The 22,780-nt window shown below is 43.1% G+C and overlaps 1 protein-coding gene across 2 annotated transcripts in view; it reads left to right on the top strand.

The window, feature by feature from the left end:
- The window catches only part of CDON (cell adhesion associated, oncogene regulated), an 81,616-nt gene that overhangs the window by 24,781 nt on the left and 34,055 nt on the right, over positions 1-22,780 (top strand). Inside the window, exon 2 of one of the 2 annotated variants that reach the window (XM_032229244.1) lies at positions 17,854-17,939. The gene's annotated coding sequence lies outside the window, so the exon portion shown is untranslated. Of the gene's footprint in view, positions 1-17,853; positions 17,940-20,080; positions 20,339-22,780 lie in introns of those variants that run through there. The other variant, XM_032229243.1, reaches the window with a different exon arrangement.

The raw sequence follows: 22,780 nt of genomic DNA, 5'->3' as shown, positions 1-22,780 counted from the left end.
GGCTTACTCTTCTGTAGGTACTTTAGATTTAGCCCCTTCTTAAATGAGGTTCTTCAACCAGCTTGAATTTCCCTTATTGATATATTTGCAACTTGATTGAGGCAATCAAATAGAGTGTTGCTGAAAGGGGAGAAAGAAGGATCCTTTTCCCAAGATCTGTTCAGATTTCCCTCAATCTGAAATGCTGTCACTTCTTGTCTAGCTTTGACTCAAAGCAAAAATGTAGTATATAGCGCCCCTTACAAACAAGGCCAAAAATACGGTTTTCTACGCTTGGGCACTCAAATTTGACCTGTTTTTGGTTCTTGAAAGGAACTGTCTTTTCCTTTGATTGCACAGCTGCTCATCACAAGAAAAGAAGAAATTTGGTTTAAAGAATTAAAAAAAGAAGATTCTATATATGTGCTCTATAACCCTAAGAAATAACTAGGAGGCTGTGGAGTGAGAAGACATCTCAGAGGTTGCAGCACCATGGTATAGTTCCAACTGCTCCAATAAGATCTAAGGGGACACTACCTGAACAGCTTTGATTCAAACTCCACCCCTTGTCTTAAAGGGGCAGGCCTCTGGCCTAAAGGATGAACTCTTTCTTTTTTCTAACATTTATTGTTAGATGTATTGACCACATTGTCGCACCAGATTTATGGGGTGAGGTTCTGGAGGTGGGAATGCTGACTCTTCACTGGTGTTCCATGAACATCTCTAGAAGTTGTAAAGCAGGGCTGTCCAACCTTGGCAACTTTAAGACTTGTGGACTTCAACTCCCAGAAATCCCCAGCCAACATAGCTGGCCAGGAAATTCTGGAAGTTGAAGTCCACAGGCTGTAAGACTAGAAACTCCTGCTGTAAAGTCTTCCTACAATGGTTTGCCCTCCAGATACAGTGGATTGTAATGCTTTAGCATTCTTGCCCTATATTAATCAGAAGACAAAAGGGAAAATAAAGGTCCAGAAGTTATTCTCAATACCTTTCAAATAGTTTGTACACAGTTGCTGCATCACACCACCGAAATTCAATGACACTTTTTTTCATGTTTTAAGTGCAAATAAATAAAGTCATTCCCATCCTATTACCATGCCTCTCTCTAGTGTTAAATAATACTTGAGAAAAAGTGCAGTCTACTGATGCAAATAAATAAATAAATAGTTCTCCACCCCTCTTTTATAGCAACAACATGGAAAACGTTCATGTCATTCATAAGAAAGACTTCATATTATTTTTTTAAAGTCAAGAATAGAAGGACTTGTTCATAATAAGTAAAAAAAAAAATCAAGAATGGCTTTTGATTGAATTATCTCAGACTTTCCATCTAGCTGTTCGCTATCTCTGGGGTAGACTGTGTATGGTTAGACGTGAAGAGAAGACCTGTCTGTCATCCCTTCTGAACCATAAAGTGGCTTGTCCTCTGATGTTAATTTAGTTAGATCACGGCCAAAGGGCGTAGCTTCTATCAATGCCAAGTCTTAATGAGCAGCTCATTTGAATCCATGCAAAGTACCAGGAAGCATGGAGACATGCTAATTAAAGTGACTGCTGTTCTTTAATTAAGCAGTAATTCCCTGCAAAGAGGTGATTCTCATGTAAATTGGACACCACTGAAGTGATGTAAATGGTTTGGACAATATCTGACCTGTTTTCATTGGAAAAGAGGAGGGAGGCATTATGCCAGTGTTCATGTACTGGTATTAAGCAAGCAGATAAAAGTTATTCATTTATTGAGCTGTTGGGTTCTCAAGGCTTTGTTGGGGAACAATGGATCAGGCAACAAGGGTCTCCTTACAATAATATATTTATGAATAAACCCACTTTCATGCTAAAAGCCTTTTCATAGTGTTCTCAACATTCAAGGGCATTCAGGACTGCAGATGTAGAGTTAAGGTCTGCCAGGAACAATGTGTGGGTGCCTGTGTGGGATGGGCACATGGGAGAAACTGGCAGAGAATCTGGCAATATCAGCATTTGGAACCGATTAAATGGCATAAAATAGTAGGCCAATCTGGGGGTCCTCTAGAGTTGTTCATCAGATCAGTTGTTACAAGAAGCAGAGAGACTCCAAAAGTAAAGTAAAATCATATGTTTTAGCCACAGACTTTGTCGACTGAAGTAAACCTCAAGATGAACTGTTTGAATTCACGCTGGTATAATACCTAAATCAATTTTGCAAAACTGAGGAAGGTAGGCCTTGTTCCCAAATTCTTTCTGAATACTGCATTCCCACGTAAGTAATGTTTGTTGCAATACCAACCTGTCTATCAAAGCACACAGTGTTATATTGCAGCCCTGTGGGTTTTTTTAAAAAAAATTAAAGAGAGAAACCTTTCTAGCTCTCATTGTATCTCTGCTCCATCCTTGCTCCCTCAAAATGTCATTCTCACTATACTCTTCCTTGAAACTTTGTGCATGCACTCATAGGCCCTGTCTCTCTTTCTTTCATTTCTGTATTTTGTCCTCTTTTGTGGAATTCTTTGATCCTGGTTGTGTCTTGGGGCATGTATGTCCTTGTGCAAACAGCTAGCAATCAAGATTTCCCCAGTGAAATGAAAGCAACCACCTTTGTAGGACATCTTGGCATCACAGATGCATTTCATCATCATCATCATCATCATCATCATCATCATCATCATCATCAGGTCCTGTGCAGAGGACATTGGGCAGCAAGTTATTTCCAGCAGTCTTATCATTCGCAGCATTTTGGCTTTGTCCTAAGAGAGATTAATAATCTTAACATCTTCCTTAAGTGTTTGGCACCAGGCTTTCCAAGGCTGGTCAAACTCTTTCCTCCAGGAGGCATCCAATGTAATGCAGTTTTTGGATGCCAGTCTTTAAGCCGTTGCATTTGGGATGCTGTAATTACCTTACCCCAGTGGTGGGTTTCAAAAATTGTTCGAACCTACTCTGTGGGTGTGGCCTCCTTTGTGGGAGTGGCTTGCCCATGTGACCGGATGGGAGGGCTGCCATGTGACCGGATATGAAGATGCCGACGACACTTGTCAGAACCACTTTAAATTACCTCACACACAGCACTGGCATGCATAAGAATATGATGTACACTTGTTTTTTAAAAGGCATCTTTGGTTTGCGTTAAAACAACTTCAACACGCAATGTTCTGATTGCACCACAAACGCAGTAGTCATCCTTACCTTTCACAGAGGCACTGAGGTTTATAAATATGAGCATGATAGTGTAGAATAATCATATCCAAGGACCAGTGGTGGGTTTCAAAAAATTTTGGAACCTCTTCTGTAGGTGTGGCCTGCTTTCCGGGTCCACTGGTGGAACCTCTTCTAACCGGTTCGGTAGATTGACGAACCGGTTCTACCGAATAGGTGAACTGGTAGGAACCCACCTCTGCCTTACCCCTTAAAAATGCACATAGACAAAATAAAACTCTGCAGGTAGAATAGAGGAAGGTTTAACCCACCATTTTCTGCAGATCTTTTAAGACCAATCCTCTGTGGTCACAGAGAAGATGAAAAGTAAATTGATCACTGAAAGGTAGATCCCAGAAAATCCCATTTTAATCTCTGCTGATGAAAGGAAGAGTTAATCCTCATTTATGCATTCATATCATACCAAGAAATATTTGATTAGTTCCAAACATCACTCTGCCAACAAAAGTGTGTATAGTCATGGCTATGGTTTTCTCAGTTGTAATGTATGCCTGTGAAAGTTGGACCATTAAGAAAGGCTGAGTGCCAAAGAATGGAGGCCTTTGAATTATGGTGCTGGAGAAGACTCCTGCGAGTCCCTTGGACTGCAAGGCGATCAAACCAGTCAGTTCTATAAGAGATCAACCCTGACTGCTCTTTAGAAGGCCAGAACCTGAAGATAAAACTCAACAGGGACGTGCAGTCAGGGGAGGCAGAGCCTCACCACTATCATTATGAAAAGAAAAAAAATGTAAAAGAAAAAGGCAAGAGCTGAGATCAGGATGAGCTAGTTGCTGCCAGAGTCATCATGGATTACTCTGCTTAGTGCTTAACTGTTTTAAAAAGCGCCCTCTACAGGAGGAGGCAGGAGAACGACGTGCCTCATCTAGTCTGGCGTTTTATGATCACTCAAGCAGAGTTAAGCAAGGGTTAAAACCCTAAAAATTTCTGACGTAGGTGAGGCACGTCATTCTCTTGCCTCCTCCTGTGAGGGTGCTTTTTTAGAGGCTTTTTTAAACAGTTAAGCAGAGTCATCCATTAAGGTGACTCTGGCAGCAACTAGCTCAGCCTAACCTCAGCTCTTGCCTTTTCCTTTTACATTTTTTTTCTTTTCATGATGACAGGCAAGAGCAAGTTGAAATCTCTCTGCAACAGCTGGAAAAGGTACTGGGTCGGAGGGAGGGAAGGAATTCAAACTTCATCCTCGAGTGTAGATCCCTCCCCAGTGTAGTTTGATTGCAGGCAGAGCCGTTGCCTTTTCAAATACACACACACACACACACACACACACACACACACACACACACACCTACCTGGATAAAACTATATAAGCCCAGCTTCACTGATTACAAGTTTGAAAAGGCAACGTGCTCCCCCTGCAATCAAAGGTTCAGATCGGCTCCAATCCAACTTCCTGTGGGCATGTGTCTGTTTGAGAGAGGGGGAGGGAGAGAGAGAGGAAGGAGGGGGAGAGAGAAGAGAATGAAGGAAACATTTTCGCAACGGAGAAAAACAAATGCTGTCTTTAAATTGGAACTGAGCATGCCTGGCTGTGGAATTCTGGGAGTTGAAGTCCACAAGTAAAAAATTTGAAACCCCTGTGTCAGTGCCTCACCAGCCATAAACCTCACGCACGTCACTAAAACTCAAATACTTTGGCCACCTAATGAGAAGAAGGACTCACTGGAGAAGACCCCAATGCTGGGAACAATTGAAGGGCAAAAGAAGAATGGGACGACAGAGAATGAGGTGGCTGGATACAGTCACTGAAGCAGTAGGCGTGAGCTTAAATGGACTCCAGAGGATGGTAGAAGACAGGAAGGCCTGGAGAATGTTGTCCATGGGATCGTGATGGGTCAGACACAACTTCGCAACTAACAGCAACAACAAAAACAATGCTGGGCTGCTTTTGGAATTATAACTAGCTCCAATCCAACTTGAATTATTTGCTTGAATTATTAACCCTGATCATCACCTAATTAATCATGTTACATAAGCACAACTTTGATAAGCTAGCATTGCACCTTGGCATTCTTCAGAACCTTTTGGTGGTTATAGAGTACTTTCCTCTTGGTTGTGCTGCCCAGCAGTTTTCGGGAAAACAACAAGGGGGAAAGACTTAATTATCCCTAGTTCAGACTACACATCAATTGGTAAGGTGATATTCCTTGAATTAGGTTACAGGGATGAGCCAGAATTGACCCAGTGTTTCTGAACTACATCCACACTCTTACCACTGCCCATATTTGCTGGCAATTGTAGATCAACAACATCTGGAAGGCTCCAGATGGCTGTTGCTCAGCCACGACTTCAAAGTTTATGGTTCTATGAAATTTAAGAGAATTACTAGATTAGATATGGCTGGTTAAGGCCCATGAGGCATGTACAAAGATATCAGGAAACAAGTTCACAAATCGAATTTAATCATCAAGATCTTTCCATCTCAGACGGTTGGGGACATGTCAGAGGTTACCAGGGTCAATTCACCATTTCTACATGGGAATGTGGACAGGCCAATCTGAGGATCCATACAACCAATACAAAGAGTTGTAGCATGCTGGACTTTCCCGGAGCCGTATTTCACAGTCTCCTTCCAAGATGTGGTTTTTTAAATAATTGAGGTCTTGATCTTGTTTATTTGGCTTTTAATCCACAAAGAATAATTATCCTCGTAGGGGATTTAGTGTTTTATTAGGGTGTTTCTTTTCTTTCTTTCTTTTTTTTTTAAAGTCCTTAAGCGCATCAGGCTGATGAAATGCATCTGTTAAGATGCTGTTCCATCATGTAAGCAGAGAGGAGAATAATGGACAGTGGAAATCTGGAGTAATCCCAAGCGGCAAGAGGAACCAATGTGCTATCTGAAGAAGAAAACAAAAACAGAGGCTTGAAGCTTATGGCTTTGTTTATTTTATACTTGGCCTGCGGAATCCTTTCGCAGGAAAGAAGAAAGAAAGAAGAAAAAAAAACCTCAAAACAGCAGTAGCTATTTATATACAGCCAAGCCCAGAGTAAACATTCGGGGATGGAGTTGTCTCCATTCACAACACAGAAGCCATTTTCATGGATTCGTGCCATTTCCTGTTTCCATAGCAATGCGACTCACCCTGATTTGCCTTTATCACTTCCCTACTGCCTGAACCTTATGGAATTCCAGAATTCCAACTCATTCAACTTTCCACAATGAGTTTGGCTGAGGATCAGGATGAGTTGTCTCACTGCACATCTAATAAGAAGTTTAGTTTAGTTTAGTTTAGTTTATACTTTATTTGTATGCCACCCTTTTCCCTGGGGGGACTCAGGGCGGCTCACAATTGAAGGGAGGGGAAAGACAGACAAGTTACAAACATAGAACCATACGTCATTAAAAACACAACAGTCATACCATTCGAGTGGGGTTACAAGTCTTTAGCCCCAGGCCTGTTGGAACAGCCAGCTTTTAAGGGCTATGCGGAAGGCCTGGAGGGTGGTGAGGGTACAAATCTCCATGGGGAGTTCGTTCCAGAGAGTCGGAGCAGCCACCAAGAAGGCTCTCCTCCGGGTAGTTGCCAGTCGACATTGGCTGGCTGATGGAATTCGGAGGATGCCTAATCTATGGGATCTTATTGGTCTAGAGGAGGTAATTGGCAGTAGGCGGTCTCTCAAGTACCCAGATCCAATACCATGAAGGGCTTTGTAGGTGACAACTAGCACCTTGAAGCGTACCCAGAGATCAACAGGCAGCCAGTGCAGCTCGCGGAGGATAGGTGTTACGTTGGTGAATCGAGGGGCACCCACAATCGCTCGCGCGGCTGCATTCTGGACAAGCTGAAGTTGCCGAATACTCTTCAAGGGCAGCTCCATGTAGAGCACGTTGCAGTACTCCAGCCTAGAGGTCACAAGGGCACGAGTGACTGTTGTGAGAGCCTCCGGTTCAGGTAGGGACGCAACTGGTGCACCAGGAGAACCTGGGCAAATGCCCCCTGGTCACAGCTGACAAATGGTGTTCGAAAGTCAGCTGTGGGTCCAGGAGGACTCCCAAGTTGCGGACCCTATCTGAGGGGTATACAATTTGACCCCCCAGCCTGAGAGATGGAACACTTGGCCAATTAGTGGGAGGGAAGCACAACAGCCACTCGGTTTTATCTGGGTTGAGTACAAGCTTGTTGACCCCCATCCAGTCTCTAACAGCCTCAAGGCCCTGGCTCATCACGAAGGACTCTATGGGCAATAAAAATGCCAAATCCAGTGTAAACCTCTGGCTGACTATGTGACCAACCATAACAATGCAGGGAGTCCTTGATTTACAACAGTCCATTTAGTGACCATTCAAAGTTACAATGGCCCTGGAAAAAAAGTGACTTATGGCCATATTTCACACTTCATCCCCATGGTCACTTCATCAAAACTTAGACACTAGGCAACTGGCTTTTTATTTATGATGGTTGCAATGTTCCATGGTCATGTGATCACTTTTTGCAAACTTCTGACAAGCAAAGTCAATGGGGAAGCCAGAATTACTTAACAGCCATGTTACTAAGCTAATCACTGTGGTGATTCACTTAACAACTCTTGTAATAAAAGTCATAAAATGGGGCAAAATTAACTTAACAACTATTTCGCTTAACAACAGAAAATTTGGGCTAATTGTGGTCATTATGTCAAGAGCTACCTGTAATCATAACAGAACATCATTGGCATTGACGAAATCTCTATCAGTCAATTGCAAAAGGCAGCTTTACTTGGCACAGCTTACATCCAATAATAATAATAATACCTTTCGCACCATCAAACAACGACATCTGCCTAACGGGAGTCCTTAGAAAGGACTCCATAGGTGGATAAAGATGCCAAATCCAGTCTAAACATCTAACTGACCATGTGACCAACCATAATGAAGACTATATCCTTAAAATTCCTTCCTAGCTTGACAAGGGAGAAGTTAAGATAATTCCTGGTTTGCTTTTGGAAACAGAGATTGCATGGCTTCAGGGCAATGCATGGCAAAACCACCATTTGGTGCAGCTTCTAATTTGTGAAGGTCTTCCTGTTTGACATATATCTTGTTTTAACGGGTTTAAGTAAAAACACATCTCCAGGCAGTGCCTCCTGGCCAGTGGTGGGTTTCAATTTTCTTTTAGAACCTCTTCTGTAGGTGTGGCCTGCTTTGTGGGAGTGGCTTGCCGGCCATGTGACCGGGTGGGAGTGGCTTGCCAGCCATGTGACCAAGTGGGAGTGGCTTGGCAGTCATGTGACTGGGTGGGTGTGGCCAATTTGTAACTCACTTAACAATGCTCTTGCTTAGCAACCAAAATGTTGACTTAGGAACTCTGGCATTTGAAGCATGCAAGTCTTAAAGCTGTCAAGTTATAAGACTCTTGCACCCCTAACCCTTTAGAAAAAAAACCCGGGGGCATTCAAACTTGACAGCTTTAAGACTTTTAAGGTTTAGATAGGACTCTTAGAGGTGGGCGGGGTGACTGGTGAGCCAGCCAATCAGTTAGCGGCGGGCGGGGCAAGCATGGTGCAGACGGGCGGGGGGAGGGAGCTGGAACCGGTTCTAAACGGCACGGTATATTTGTGGAACCTCTTCTATAGAAGAGGTTAGAACTGGCAGGAACCCACCCCTGCTCCTGGCCCCATCTACTTCATCAACATCTTTTCAACTGTCAGCAGCTTCCTTTGTGAAGTGACTGGACAATGTAACATGAATGTTCCTTTTCACGTGCTTTTTTTTTTTCAAAGAGCGCAGTACCCTTTGAGCAAGTAATATAATATTTTAACAGTTAAAGCAGGGCCATTATCTTTTCTGTGCTGAAGCATTCTGCAATCGCCTTCCTGCTTTGGATGTTGGTTTAGCAATCCAGAAGAATAGCCCTAAGCGAATGAGGATAATTACACCTTCAAGAGGATTTTGTGAATATTATGCTGTAGAGGTCCAGGGTGTTTGGTTAAATATCATCCTTTTCAGAAGAAGCATTCTAGGAACTCAGCCTTCTAGTGACACAAATTAAACTGGTGTTTTTAAAGGAGGAAAGGGCAGTTTTCAGCAAGATACACTGTTCATCTCTGCTGAAGAATGAGCCCATAGATTCATTTCTCTAGCCATCCAACATATTCAGCTTAATTGTACAATTGTGTAGGAGTAATAATGGTTAGAATGGGCTATGCAAATTATCTGCCTGCAAAACTCTGCATGCCCACCAGATGTAAGCAGAGTTAGTTTTCAGTATCACATTTCTGCCATCCAGAGGCCATTTGTATGTTTGCAGACCAGATTCAGTAGCCATAGTAGGAGTATTGATATCTGCTGTGACTTATCGCCACAATTGAGTCCAAAATTCCTGTTGTTGTGAGACGTTCTTTTATTTTATAATCTTTCTTGCCACTGTTGTCAAAGGAATCGCGCGTGGTAGTGGTGTTAGTTAGATACATATTAACAGAGTTGGAAGGGACCGTGTAGGTCATCTAGTCCAACCCCACCAAGTTGTGAAAAGAATCTGGCTTCCGATTGACTTGGCTTGTCAGAAGATCACAAATGTTGATCCCCCCGGACACTGCAACCGTCACAAATATGAACTAGTTGCCAAGCCTCCAAATCTGGATCGTATGACCATGGGGATGCTGCAACGGTTGTAAGTGTGAAAAATGGTCATAAGTCACTTTTCCCAGTGATGCTGTAACTTTGAACGGTCACTGAATGAACTGTTGTAAGTCGAGGACTGCCTATAGAGCCGAGGTGGCGCAGTGGTTAAATGCAGCACTGCAGGCTACTTCAGCTGACTGCAGTTCTGCAGTTCGGCTGTTCAAATCTCACCGGCTCAGAGTTGACTCAGCCTTCCATCCTTCCGAGGTGGGTAAAATGAGGACCCGGATTGTTGTTGGGGCAATATGCTGACTCTGTAAACCGCTTAGAGAGGGCTGAAAGCCCTATGAAGCAGTATATAAGTTTAACTGCTATTGCTATTGCTATTGCTATATTTCAGGACCATGTTTCTGTTATTATTAACTCATTCTCAGCTAAGTAGCGCCTTCCTCTTTCTCCACACAGAGGCATCTTTGTTCTGTTCAGGTACTAACCAGGGATGGGCTTCAAAAATTTCAGCAACGGGTTCTCTGCCTGGTTGCTGGGTGGGCATGGGAATGTGTGGCCTAGCCGGCCTCCTGCACCACGGTGGGGCGCGGGGAGGGCGTTTTTGCCTTCCCAGTCTCCGGAGGCTTTCCTTGAGCTCTGGGAGGGTGAAAACTGCCTTCCCCGCACTTTGGAGGCTCTCCTGGAACTTCGGGATTCCATTTCTCCCCCCTCCCTGAGCCTCTGCACGGGCCCTGTGCTACCTCGCATCCAAAACGGGTCCGCGTGGAGACTCCTGGGAGGGGCGAGGTGAGGTGGGCAGGGCCAGCCAGGGGTGGGCTTGGAAGTTCTCCGAACTGCCCCTAACGTTAGCCTACGGGTTCTCCCGAACCCATAGCAGCCCATCCCTGGTACTAACTATATCCAAACCAGCTTAACGTTTGGTAAGGATCGTCTCTCCCCCCAGTTATAGCTGGTACTCAAGTTATGACTGTAATGGAACCTGTCCATCACTGTTGTAAGCTGTGACAGTCAAAAAATGGGTTGTCGTGTGACTGGTCCCAGTTTTAGAAGTTTTTAGTGGTGGTCATAAAGGAACACAGTGATCATTAGGCAACACTGTGGGTTGTTAAACAAATACTGCAGTCATTAAATGAACTTATAATTTGTTATGGGGCATTTGTGCCAAAAAAAACAGAAGTAAATGCTGCGGGTTTTTTTTCTTTTAGCAAAAACATTGTTAAATGTGGTCACATGATCACAGGATACTCCAATGTTAAAATACTGGACGCATTTTTGGCTGCTATATCTGTCCCAAACCATATTATTTTGTAGAAAAGAGAAGATCATCAAAACAATCAAGGGAGAATATGTAGCATTTTCGAGCAGTTCTGTTTAGGGAAAAGACAAAAATGGAGTCATTAGATTAAAATTTGAAAAGTATGGAAAAAGAGGATAGGATTCTACCAGACAGAGTCCCCGATACATGAGATCACTAACTAGGCAAGAAGGAACCCAAATTTCAGGAGTGACTCAATAGGTCTTACTTAGGAGTAAATATGTAGCAAGCTTCCCTTGTCACTTATTTTTATTTTTAAAACATTTATAAAGGGGAGGGTTTGGCACATCTCCATGCTTCTTTAGAATGTTATGCCAAAATTCTAAAACAGAGGTGGTGAGAACAGAAGAGCATTAAGTTGTCTCAATAGCAAATGCGTCCGGGAGTTTGTACGCATGTGGGCGCATTGAAGCTAAGACTGAATTAGGACGAGAAAAAACAGATTGTGAGCCTACTTGAAGTTTTGGACAGCTAACAATACTTTATTCAGTTACTGTAAAATAAACGCTTTGTGTTACGGCATGCTCTAGATATGATCTCAAAAAAAAGGGGGGGGGAATCCTGCCAGTTTTGTATTTTCTGTGCCAATCCTCAAGCTGCAAAAGAGAACCAACTGAAGTAAGGAACTGCCAGCTCGTTAGGAAAATATTTTCACCATTCAGAGAACTGCCTTGCTTGAAAATATAAAAGTAAACCCAGTGACGTGCATGCGGTGTGTGTATGTAAACCCTGTGGTGGTTTAGAATTTAGTGTTGCAGGATAATTCTGCCAACTGCCAGCAATTCGAGTCTCACTGGCTCAATTCCCCGGTATGCCACAAATATGGGAGGAAGATCACTACTTCCATTCTCTGTCCCTTCGGCTCCTCAAAGAGACCATCCAACAGAACCCAATTATTTTTTTTTACTGTTGCCTTTTTGTTACATTTGTTATATTTGTGCTGATAAATGAATAAAGGGAGACTAGTATAGATCTATTTCAAGCTATTTAGCTCTCATCAGCTAGCCATACCCTTACTGGGAATCGAGCCTATGCTGTATTGCCTCTAAGGCAGATGTGTTAACCATTGAGCCACAGAGTTCGACTCCTTATCAGCCAGCCAGGGTGAAAGGTATCTATTTAGATTTTACAACCCCCGGTATGCCCAAATATAGGAGGAAGATCACTACTTCCCAAAACAAAACCCAATATATTTTTTTTTACTGTTGCCTTTTTGTTACATTTGTTATATTTGTGCTGATAAATAAATGGTTTCTGTCTGGATGGTCTCTTGTGACGAGCCGAAGAACAGAGAATGGAAGTAGTGATCTTCCTCCCATATTTGGGCATGTGTGTGTGTGTGTGTGTGTGTGTGTGTGTGTATGTATATGTATATGTATATGTATATGTATATGTATATGTATATGTATATATAAAACTCTATAATGCCTTGAGCAAGTTCGACCAAACTGGTACACAGATGACTTATTCCCCTGGAAAAAATACTGTGGAGGTAAGATATCCTTAACACCCCTCGGGGTGTGTGTTCTGTTAAGATACAGCCTGTTGTGCCTTAAAATGACTTCTACTGTACAGTGCAGTGGCGTTGCCATGGTAACAGCTTCACAGAACTCCACAAGGGGCTTCCTCTGGTAAGGGGGAAAAGCCAACATTAGAAATTATGCTTTGTCCGGACATTTTCCCCATATAAATAAATACACGGACAATGCCAGGTTATCACTAGTAATACAATAAAGGTGGTATGAACATCAACATCAATAGCTTGCACTATGCTGATTACAATACCTGATAGCTGAACACTTAAAGGCTCTGCAAACTTTAGTACTAAAAGTTAAAGAACACAGTGAAAAAAATGGGACTAAGATTAAGTATAAAGGAAACCAAGCTAAAAATAACAGGTGGAACAACCAGCCGTACAGCTGACTCGCAGAATTAAGATACAGTGCTGAATAGTTTCTGCCTTTTAGGATCAAAGCACAGATGACCAGGTTCAAATTATTTTATTTTGGACACATTATGCAAGGACCCAGCTCTATAAAAAAGACTTTGAACCTGGGAAAGGTAGAAGGAAATGGAAGAAGAGGTTGACCATCAGCAAAGTGGGTTCTGTAAACTCAACTATAGCATTGATGGGTAATCCTAACAGAACAGATGAGGAATAGATCATCAGGTAGAAAATCTATCAGGTTGTTAGGAGTTGAAAATGACGGAACCACACAACCCATCAATCAATCAATGCATATTACTGTCCTCATTCGTCTTATTAAATCATGATTTGCTTAATCACAGTTTATTCAATCAGTTCCACTTCTGGAATCACACAACATAATAAACCAGAAATCGTGGCATGGCCTTAATTCCACAATAGTTCTGGTCAAACACTGAAATAAACCACATCATGAATTAATTCATGCACCACGAATCCGGCCAAGCAAAATTCCTTAGGAAAGAAAGTTGGTGCTTTTATAAATATTTGGGCTGCAATCCTGGAAAATGACTCAGTAAACTTGCAAATCCCTTTCGCTCCCAGGATACAGGTTTATCAGCCTCGTTTCAATGCATTGCAGAAGTAGAGTTGGGGGTGTCAAAAGGCAAGTCTTCCTCTCCTCCCCCTGCTGCCCCCCCCCCCGCTCCCAAGCCCCGATCAAAACAAAATCTCAAAGCAAGGGGGCCAAAGAAGCCAGTTGGTTCAACTTCCTGTCTCCTGGGGACAGGTCAGGCCAAGTTAAGTGATTTAACTTTCCAGAAGTGTTAAGTTCCCTTTCTTTAGCCTTCGATTTTTGTTTTGTTCCTCCACCCACCCTTAGGCTTAAAGAAATGTGGATGTTTCTCCAACTCCCCTCCTCCTTTCTTGTTTAATTCTCCAAGAATGCAGAAGGATGTGTTACCCCAAGGCGTCTAACTTAATCACAAGGTTTTTTTTTTAAAAAAAAAAGTTTTGAAGGTCCTGTACTGAGGAGGGGGTGGTGGTTGGGAAACAGCTTTTCTAGGGTGCTAATTAGCTCTGGAGTTAAGCTTCTGACAAATCCAGTTGAAATCAATGCAAGATGGGAAGCACACACATCCAGGAATGCAGGTACAAGAAAGGAATGGAGGTGAACTGAATGGCGTGTTGTGATTATACCACCTCTCCCCTGCTCTCCAGCAGATAGGGAGTGGGAAGGAAAGAACCCTTAATCAGGGACCATGGAAAATTGCATTGTGAACTGGCTTTTTTAGCATGTCTGCTTGGGTTTTTCACTATCAGCAGGACTATCCTCTCCTTAAGGAAAAGAAGGAAGAAAGACTCGGTCAGAAGGATAGATGGATGAGAAAACACCATGCTGGGGTATTGAAGGCATCTTGGCGGGGAACTGGATTAGAACAGGTCCTTTGGTAGTCCTAATCTCTGCCAAAATAAAACAGCTGTCTCTGTGAAAGAGGCAGGAAGCCACATTAAAGGGAATTTACAGGAGGCTGATATGATCATTGCAGTGCATTTCTAGCAAATATTTGGCTCCATACCAGCGATATCCAACCTTGGCAACCTGAAGACTTGTGGACTTCAATTCCCAGAATTCCCATCATCCAGTTTAATAAGACTTTCTGATAATAGGTTTGGGGTAATAAAGGGAAATTTAGGAAGCACTAGTTTAAGGGATCTCTCATTGTGGGAAAGTTCTTTGAGGTTAATTTGCTACGGTGCTTCTCTTTTTGAGAGGAGCTGTTTACAACTGGCTGTAAAATTTCCCCCATGACTGGCTGTGTTCAGCTGTAAAAGTTTAATCATTGAAATATCTTGAACCATATTAAAATATAGTCAAAATTCAAGCAATATAATTTTGGAAATTTGGATAAAAAGCTTGATAAAACAACAGTGGGTTTATATCAACCCAAGGATGATAACCAAATGCAAGTAACAACAGTACAACTAGATTTACAACCAGATGGATTGGAATGTAGTTTCCTTCTAGGATGAGGATGATTCAGAAAATAGGACATAGAATAACAAGAGTTGGAAGGGACTTTGGAAGTCATCTATTCCAACCCTCTGTTTCTCCATAGAGGTCCCCCTATGAAATTGAGGATATAGAGCAGAGGTGTCCAATCTTGGCAACTATAAGATGTGTGGACTTCTGATGAGAGAAATGTCCTTCTGAGTTCGGCTCCAAGTGGGGAAAAAGACACTGGAGACATGGAGGCTGCTTGGAAAGATGGTTTTAATGGTGGACATGACCACATGGCTTGAGCCCTGAACAGAAAAGGTGATCACATGCTTCAATGTTGGTGGAGAAGAAGAGAAGGGCTGAGGGAGGGGCTTGCTAGGCTTTTTATAACCTGTTCAGTCTCACCTCTCTGTTTCCTGTTCCTGTGTAAGAAATGTATTCTGATTGGTTGTCAGACTCCCATAGGGCAATGCAGGGGCAACTCTCTGGGCTGTGTTTTGAATCCAGGTTTAGTTGAGTTCTAAGATGCCATGTGGTCAGTTGAGTAAAGGGCCAATATTATCATGCCTTTCTCCCATCCGCCCTGGGGCTGCAGTGGAGAAGTCTTTATTATGTAAAAGGGACTAACTTGGCCTTCTTAATGGCCCATTAACAGTGGGGATGGGCAGGAAGCTACAGGCAACTATTCTGTCTTTTAAACATGTTTCTTTTTTTTCATATCCAGAGAAATATTCTGCCTTTTCAATATTTCCTAGGATATTTCATTTTTCTGGGAGAGGGCTGGATGATAACTTCCCACACTTCGATTCCCAGAATTCCCCATTCAACATGTTGGTTAGGGAATTCTAGGAGTTGAAGTCCATATATCTTAGTTTCCAACTTGAAAAACACGGACGGTCAAAATTGATGAAAAAAGGACAGAGACATATTGCTTTCCCTTTGGGAGAATTGATTAAGGACAGAAGGAATTCTATTATCTCCTAACCAGTTGGATAACATTGCAAGAAATAATACTTTTGAACGCAAGAATTTTCTTTGTCTATCAGCTTGTGAGAAATGCTTAAATAATTCACCAATTGTTAGGGAGGTGGAGTGACATAACCTTACTTTTTAATACTTTAAATAAATGTCTTTTACAAGTAAGGCTATTGGGATAAGAAAATTATCTGGATGGAATTTAAATACTGCATTAAAACTCCCTCTTCTCTAAATCTTCCATGTTATATTTCAAAATCTAGAAGAGGTGAAAGTGAGGCAGTGAAATGGTTTCATTACGCTTAATGTTTTACTTAACTTGAACCTTTTATTTTCAATTCCCTGCTAATGTCAATATAAAAAGTCCACAGTGAAGACTTTTGTTTTGTCTAGTGACGCTAATCCTTGCAAAATGCTTATTTTTAGAAGGCTGGAAAGTCAGCCAAACATGCTGCAACCTACAATCTGTCTTCCTTTTGGATGGGTAAAATGCGAACGTCCGTTGTTTCATGTTTATTGTTAATCTTAAAAAACCCTTAGCAGTCAAGTGCATTCTAAACACAGCCATATGAATCAAACCCACACAAACTAAATCATTTAAAATCTGAACTTTTCCTGCTACGCGGTGATTCTAGGATAAGATTTTATGGTTCAATATAATGAGGAAAATGTAAGAACTGAGCTCCCAATAAACGTATTCAGTAGTATATACAAAGCAATGCAATAGAATTAGAGATTAGTTAGATATACCTAATTTGGAAATGTAAGATACTGAGTACTAGAGAGATTGCAGAAAGAAGGTGAACTTGGTTTGATAGCTGAATGGTAGTTAATCTAATCACATTTGGCTTTTCGGAAGGACATCAATCTTCTCCATCTGCATCGCTAAGCAAAAGCAGAAGTAGGCAGCCCTGCTGATCACTGTTTTCAAAATATTCTGCTAAGCATCTGTTCAGAAGTCTAGCAAGAGAACCATCTCTTGGAAAACAGCCTGAACCATAGGAAGGGGAAGGGAAAATAAAGGCAAGGAGAATGAAGATGGTTATCCTGCACTCAACATTAACATATGGATTGCAAACCATAGTGGTCTGGTTTACCTGGGACACTGAATCAAATGTTCTCAAACCTGGCAATTTTAGGGTGTGTGGACTTCAATTCCTAGAATTCCCGAGCCAGCCATGGTGGCTGGGGAATTCTGGGACCTCTATATCTTAAAGTCACTGAGGTTGAAAAACACTGCCTTAGCCCGTCGGGGCAAGCCAACTCGGGAAAACATACAGTAGAGCCAGTCTGAGTTTCTAATTTTTTTTCTTTGTTCCTCAGGACTGAAAATATGTTTGTTCTAACTGTCTCTGCATAGTTTCTCCAAAGCCATCTCTGTGATTCTGCATAACACTGCACAAAATTCAAAGGCCATTTGGACACACCTACCCTGCAGGATTGTTGTTGTGGGAAAAATAGGTGGTAGCAGTATTAGGTATGTTCGCTGCCTTGAGTTAAGAAAAGTGGACTTTTTTAAAAAAGGCGATGGAGCTTCAATCACATTGCAGGATTTAACATGAAGGCAGGCTTGACTATGGTCTGGACACACTGAGAGCATTTCCATCTCCATAGCAGAGGAAAACACAAGTGTTTCTCTGGCATAAAAGTGTGTTGCAGAACATGAATATGAAAATCATGCCCAGAAAGCATAATAGAATAGCGCAAATAGTAAATTATGAAAAGTAGTTTTTTTTTAAAAAAAAAAGTATTTCTCATGAAAAAGATTATCATTGCACCTTCCTTACAGGTGCAAAAAAGACAACCGGTTATGTAAAATGCATCTTAAAATTTCTTCCTCTCCTGGGGGCAGATTTCTAATTATTAAAAAATATGGTTTTTATTCATTTATCACATTGGGTTATTTTTAATTTCAGCCTTTGTTATGCATTTCGCCACTGTGGTCTCCAGAGGCATCAGAAGTAAAACGGAATCTCTGATACGGCATTCCATACCGCTGAGGGTAAATATATTTTAACTCAGTTTTACAGATGTGTAAATATAGTAGATTGTAGCAGGTCAGTATTCCGGGCCTGACCAGCAGACTTTTACAGATAGTGCTCGCCTTATGACCATTTGTTTAACAACTGTTTGAAGTTAGAACTGTGGTGAAAACAGGAGTGGGCTTCAAAAATTTCAGCAACAGGCTCTCTGCTCAGTTGCTGGGTGGGCGTGGCCATGGTGGGCGTGGCCTAGTCATCCTCCTGCATCATAGCGGGGGGGGGGCTGTTTCACCTTCCCCAGACTCTGGAGGCTTTTCTCAAGCTTCTGAGATGGAAAAAACTGCCTCTCCCAGTCTCCGGAGGCCTTCCGGGAGGCCCGGTTTTTCCCATCCCGGAGCCTCCGCTTGGGCCATGAACTTACTTCACATCCAAAACGGGCCGCGTGGAGACTCCTGAGAGAGGAGGGGCTGGGCAGGAGGGGCGGAGTGGGTGGGGCCAGCCAGGGGTGGAATTTGGAGGTTCTCTGAACCGGCCATAACGTTAGCTACGGGTTCTCCCGAACCCGAGACTTATGCCCAGTTCTCACACTTATGATTCTCACACCATCCTCGAAGTGACTTGATTGTGCTTATGCAACTGGAATGTATTTATGACAGTTGTAGCATCCTGGAGCCAGGGGATTGCCATTCGCCAGAAGTAAAATCAGTGGGGGAAGCCAGATTTGCTTAACGACAGCGTGACTCGTTTAACAACTGTGGCAAAAATAGTGGTAAAATCAGGCGGTCATAATGACTGCATCATTTAGCAACCTCAATTCCAGCCCCAATTGTGGCTGCAAGACAAGGACTACATGTACCGATATCTTTTATTATTATTTAGTGGTATGCAAATGCAGCTTTCAAGTCTTTTAAACGGTGGAGTTAAATGTGTTTCATGAACACAGCTTCCATGTTGCTTATGTGCCATCTCTTTCTATTGTTAAGAAACCTCCTTAAGCAACATTAGAAATAACTGCTGTTAGAAACATTATTAGAAACATCCAATAATATTAGAAATATTATGATCCGTCTAGGGCAGGGGTCGGCAACCTTAAACACTCAAAGAGCCACAACCGGAAGTTCAATTCTGGAGACGACCAGAAGTCCGGTTCCCCCACCATAGAGTCTCCTCCTAGTATGGCATCCTTTTTCCTCTGCCGACCGGATGTCCAGTTCCCCCACCATAGAGTCCCCTCCTAGCACGGCATCCTTTTTCCTCTACCTATCCTAACTGATATTCCTATCAATTGTGGAGCCAACTGGCAAGAGGGAGCCGCAGCAGAGAGATGAAAGAGCCACATGCGGCTCCAGAGCCACAGGTGGCTGACCCCTGGTCTAGGGGGACATTTAAAGTTAAACTATTAAGACCATTCTTCCACAATTCGGATATTTCAAATCTGAAAAACCAGGAATCATAGTCATTGTAAATAATATGATCAACCAACCCACAGACTTTCCCCTAATTAAAAAAAAAAGACACAGTCCTAAGAAGGATGGCTATATAAATTTAATTAAATAAATAAAAGTAATATTGCATTGATCAAATTACCAGACCTTCTGGAACCAAAATAATCCCACCCTCCTCCTTTTCTTAAAGGCAAAGTCTACATTCAAACTAGGTGGAGGGCTGATCCTTAGGGATGTTGATTTAAGATTTGTGGACTTCAACTCCCAGAACTCCCCAGCCAGTCATGCTAACTGGGGAATTGTGGGAGTTGAAGTCCACAAATCTTAAAAGTTACCAAGCTTGGAACCTCTGCATAATCTATCTCGTCCTTGAAAAAGAACAGGCACGTATTCTCAACGCTACTTATGTTGTACTAGCGGTCGGAGACCGAACACCTACTCCGCTTTGCCCGATCTTCGCACCCCTTCCCCTTCTTCCCGCTGTCATCCCAGTTGGTATATTCCCAATCCAAGCCAAAATAGAAGAGCGGGGAGGGGGAGGAGCGAGAGGCCTGGAAGGACAGCGCCGGTTGGCTGAGCGGGAGCCGAGGGCGGGGCTTGTAGGAGGCCAAGAGGGAGGAGAAAGGGGGAGAGGCGGCGGCGGTTGGGGCGGGCGCGTGAGCGCGGCCGTGCACGCGAGCGATGGGCGGGGCTTCCTCCGCTGCGGGCGCCTCTAGCCGAGCCGGGCGCGCAGGCTCGGTGGCTCGCGCGTCGCCTCAGCCCGTCGGTCCGTCAGCGCGTGAGGGAGCTTCGCCCGGAGCGGCGGCGGCGGCGGCGGCAGAACGGGGACCGGGACCGGGCTGCTGGGTCGGCCGGCCGGTGTTGGATGGAGGCTCCCGTCCGCCTCGCCGGTTCTCACTGGAATGTCCTGGGGAGCGTCTGTCGAGCGGCAGCGGAGCCTCTCTGGGCGCAGCCAGCGCCGCGACGGCTGAGAGGTGTGAGGGGGGGGGGACCCCCTCCTGCTGGGTTGGCAGGCGGCGGGGGCACCGGGGAAGGAGGGGACGCGGGAAGCGCGCTTGAGGTCGTGTGAACGCGCGCACGGGATTCTTGGTAGACCCCGCGCGTGGGTCAGGTCGGGATGGTGAAACGCGGGGAAGGGAGGGATGCTCTGGTGGATTGCCCGACCTTGTTTTCATTCTGCGTGTCCTGCAATTGGGGTGAGGGAGAGGGGTTGCCTGCCATTACCTGTGGGGGATGGGGGTGTGAGGAGGGGGCGCCCGTGGAAACCCCGACCTTAAAGGGCTTATAAAATAGTGGAGTGGGTGGCTTGGCGAAATCCTCCCCACGGGCGATCTCGTGGAAACCCACCCACGGGCTCGCAGGCTAGGCTGGCGGAGGCCGGTCGGCTTTCACCATCACCCTTTGCAACAAGGCTGGTGACACCCATTTGGGGAGGGGGTGGTTGGGGAAAAGAGGAGGGGGGCGACAGGAAGATGAAAGAGCGCTTGGCACCTTGGAGGTAGATTTATGATCGCCCTCCCCCTCCAACGCCCCCCCCCTCCCATTCAATGGTGGGGAGTTGTTGAATTCCCCATCTTTTGGGGTATCCAAAACTTCTCTTGGGTCTTTGGAGAAATGGATTGGCAAGATTCAAAGGGGTACATCTCTCTTTTGGATCGCTATTGTTGAGCATGGAGGGAAAGGGGGCTTGTGGGGGTGGGTGGGTGGGGTTGTAAAGCCTCACAGGCTTCCTTTAAACATTAAGGACTTGCAGAGGGTGAGCTGGGTTTGAACTGCTGCACCAAAATCAACCTAAAATTCTTCTGACATCTTAAAAAGACCAGCTGGTATACAGTAGGGTAGATTTTCTGGGTTGTAATGCCCGTCATTTATTGCTCTGTCCCAAGAGACCAGTCAGTTTGCACCCACAGTTGGGTCTTAATCATAGGGAAGTTCAAAAGGAAAGGAAATGCAAGGTGTGCAGAGGTGATAATTCTTCATAGGGCCATTCAGATGTGCACATAGGTACCCAATGGGAAGTACATTTTTTTCTCTATCTAAAAATCCTAGGACATTGAAAAGAAGGAGTTAAAAGTGATGCTTTTCTGATGCCAAAACATCTGCTCCCCTAAAGTTTAAAAGGGGAGGGGGAGAGCAAAAAGAAAAGTTACCTGTTTTTGAGCACATACAAGTGCAAAGTGCATATGCAAAATAACACTGGGGTTTGTCAGGAGTTGCTGTTACTTCCTCCTTCCTATATATAATCAGACAGTATGTATGGAAGGGAGTTGACCCTGCTTTACTGTTTCTTAACCCATGTGTAGCTTTTGTTTCCTTGACAGAATCTGAGATGAATTAATTATTCTGTATATATATATCCACTTGTATTTATTCCTCACCATAAGTTGACTTATGTAAGCCATTGCTTTTAATGTTTTGTCTCCCTGTGAATAGTCTGTTATGATACTTTTGATTTCAAAATGTTTTTTTTCCTTCTTTAGTTTATCATAATCATTTTTAGTTCTTTGTGCATCATATGGAAAAGTTATTTCTTAAATCTAGAGATTACTTTAGCTTTAACGTTACTCCAGGGGCATGTGAGAAATAGAATAACCTTGTGTTAGCTGGAATTTATTTCTCTTTGCTATGGAGGATGATACTTCATTTCCATAACAAAATCCTAAGAAGAAGCAGATAATTGGATCCTGTTGATATTGACTTGATCAGAAAGTTGCTTTTGATAAAACCAAAGGCAGTGCCTGGTACTTCAATGAGAAACATGATTGAGAGGCTCATCTTCAAACTGTTTAACTTTTGGCAAAGTTCTTTTTGAATGTGAAATTGTAAGCTGCATCTTGTTTTTCTTAAAGAGTATTTATAGCAGCAATATGTTGGGAGGTTTTTATTTGGGCGAAGATGAAACACCACATTTTGTCTGGAAACTTTAACTGTTTTTATGTGCTGCTCAACTAGAGAACATTCTTAGTAGGAGCAGATTGCATTACTGCTATCTGTTATACACATGTCAAAATTGCATAGTGTCCAAAAAGTTGTGTGAAAAGAAAAACAAATCTAAAAAGGAAATTTTAGTTTCATTGCATCCAATAAATCATCAATATAATTCATTTTGATATGTGGGTTTACATAAGAACATTCCTTGTGTAAAGTGCTTTCAGCATATTAATTAATCAAAAATACACAAGATTGAGAGAATGGTGGGGGAAGGGTCAGTTCTCATAAATAGAATCAAAATCTTTGATTACAGCCATACTCTGTCTTGACACTTGTATTGCTTGTAACAAGTATATTAGCTATGAGTTTAATTTTATTTTTGTCTGATATTTAATATAATTCAAATGTATAAAGTCAAAAAATTCCTCTTCTCCAAAATAGTAAAAAATTGGATCTTGTTCTAGTTTGTATTTTTACATCACACT

The sequence above is a fragment of the Thamnophis elegans genome, chromosome 13, assembly GCF_009769535.1.
Source record: "Thamnophis elegans isolate rThaEle1 chromosome 13, rThaEle1.pri, whole genome shotgun sequence".
Taxonomy (NCBI): domain Eukaryota; kingdom Metazoa; phylum Chordata; class Lepidosauria; order Squamata; family Colubridae; genus Thamnophis; species Thamnophis elegans.
Note: the sequence above shows the minus strand (reverse complement) of the source record. Positions and strands in the feature narration are given on the sequence as shown.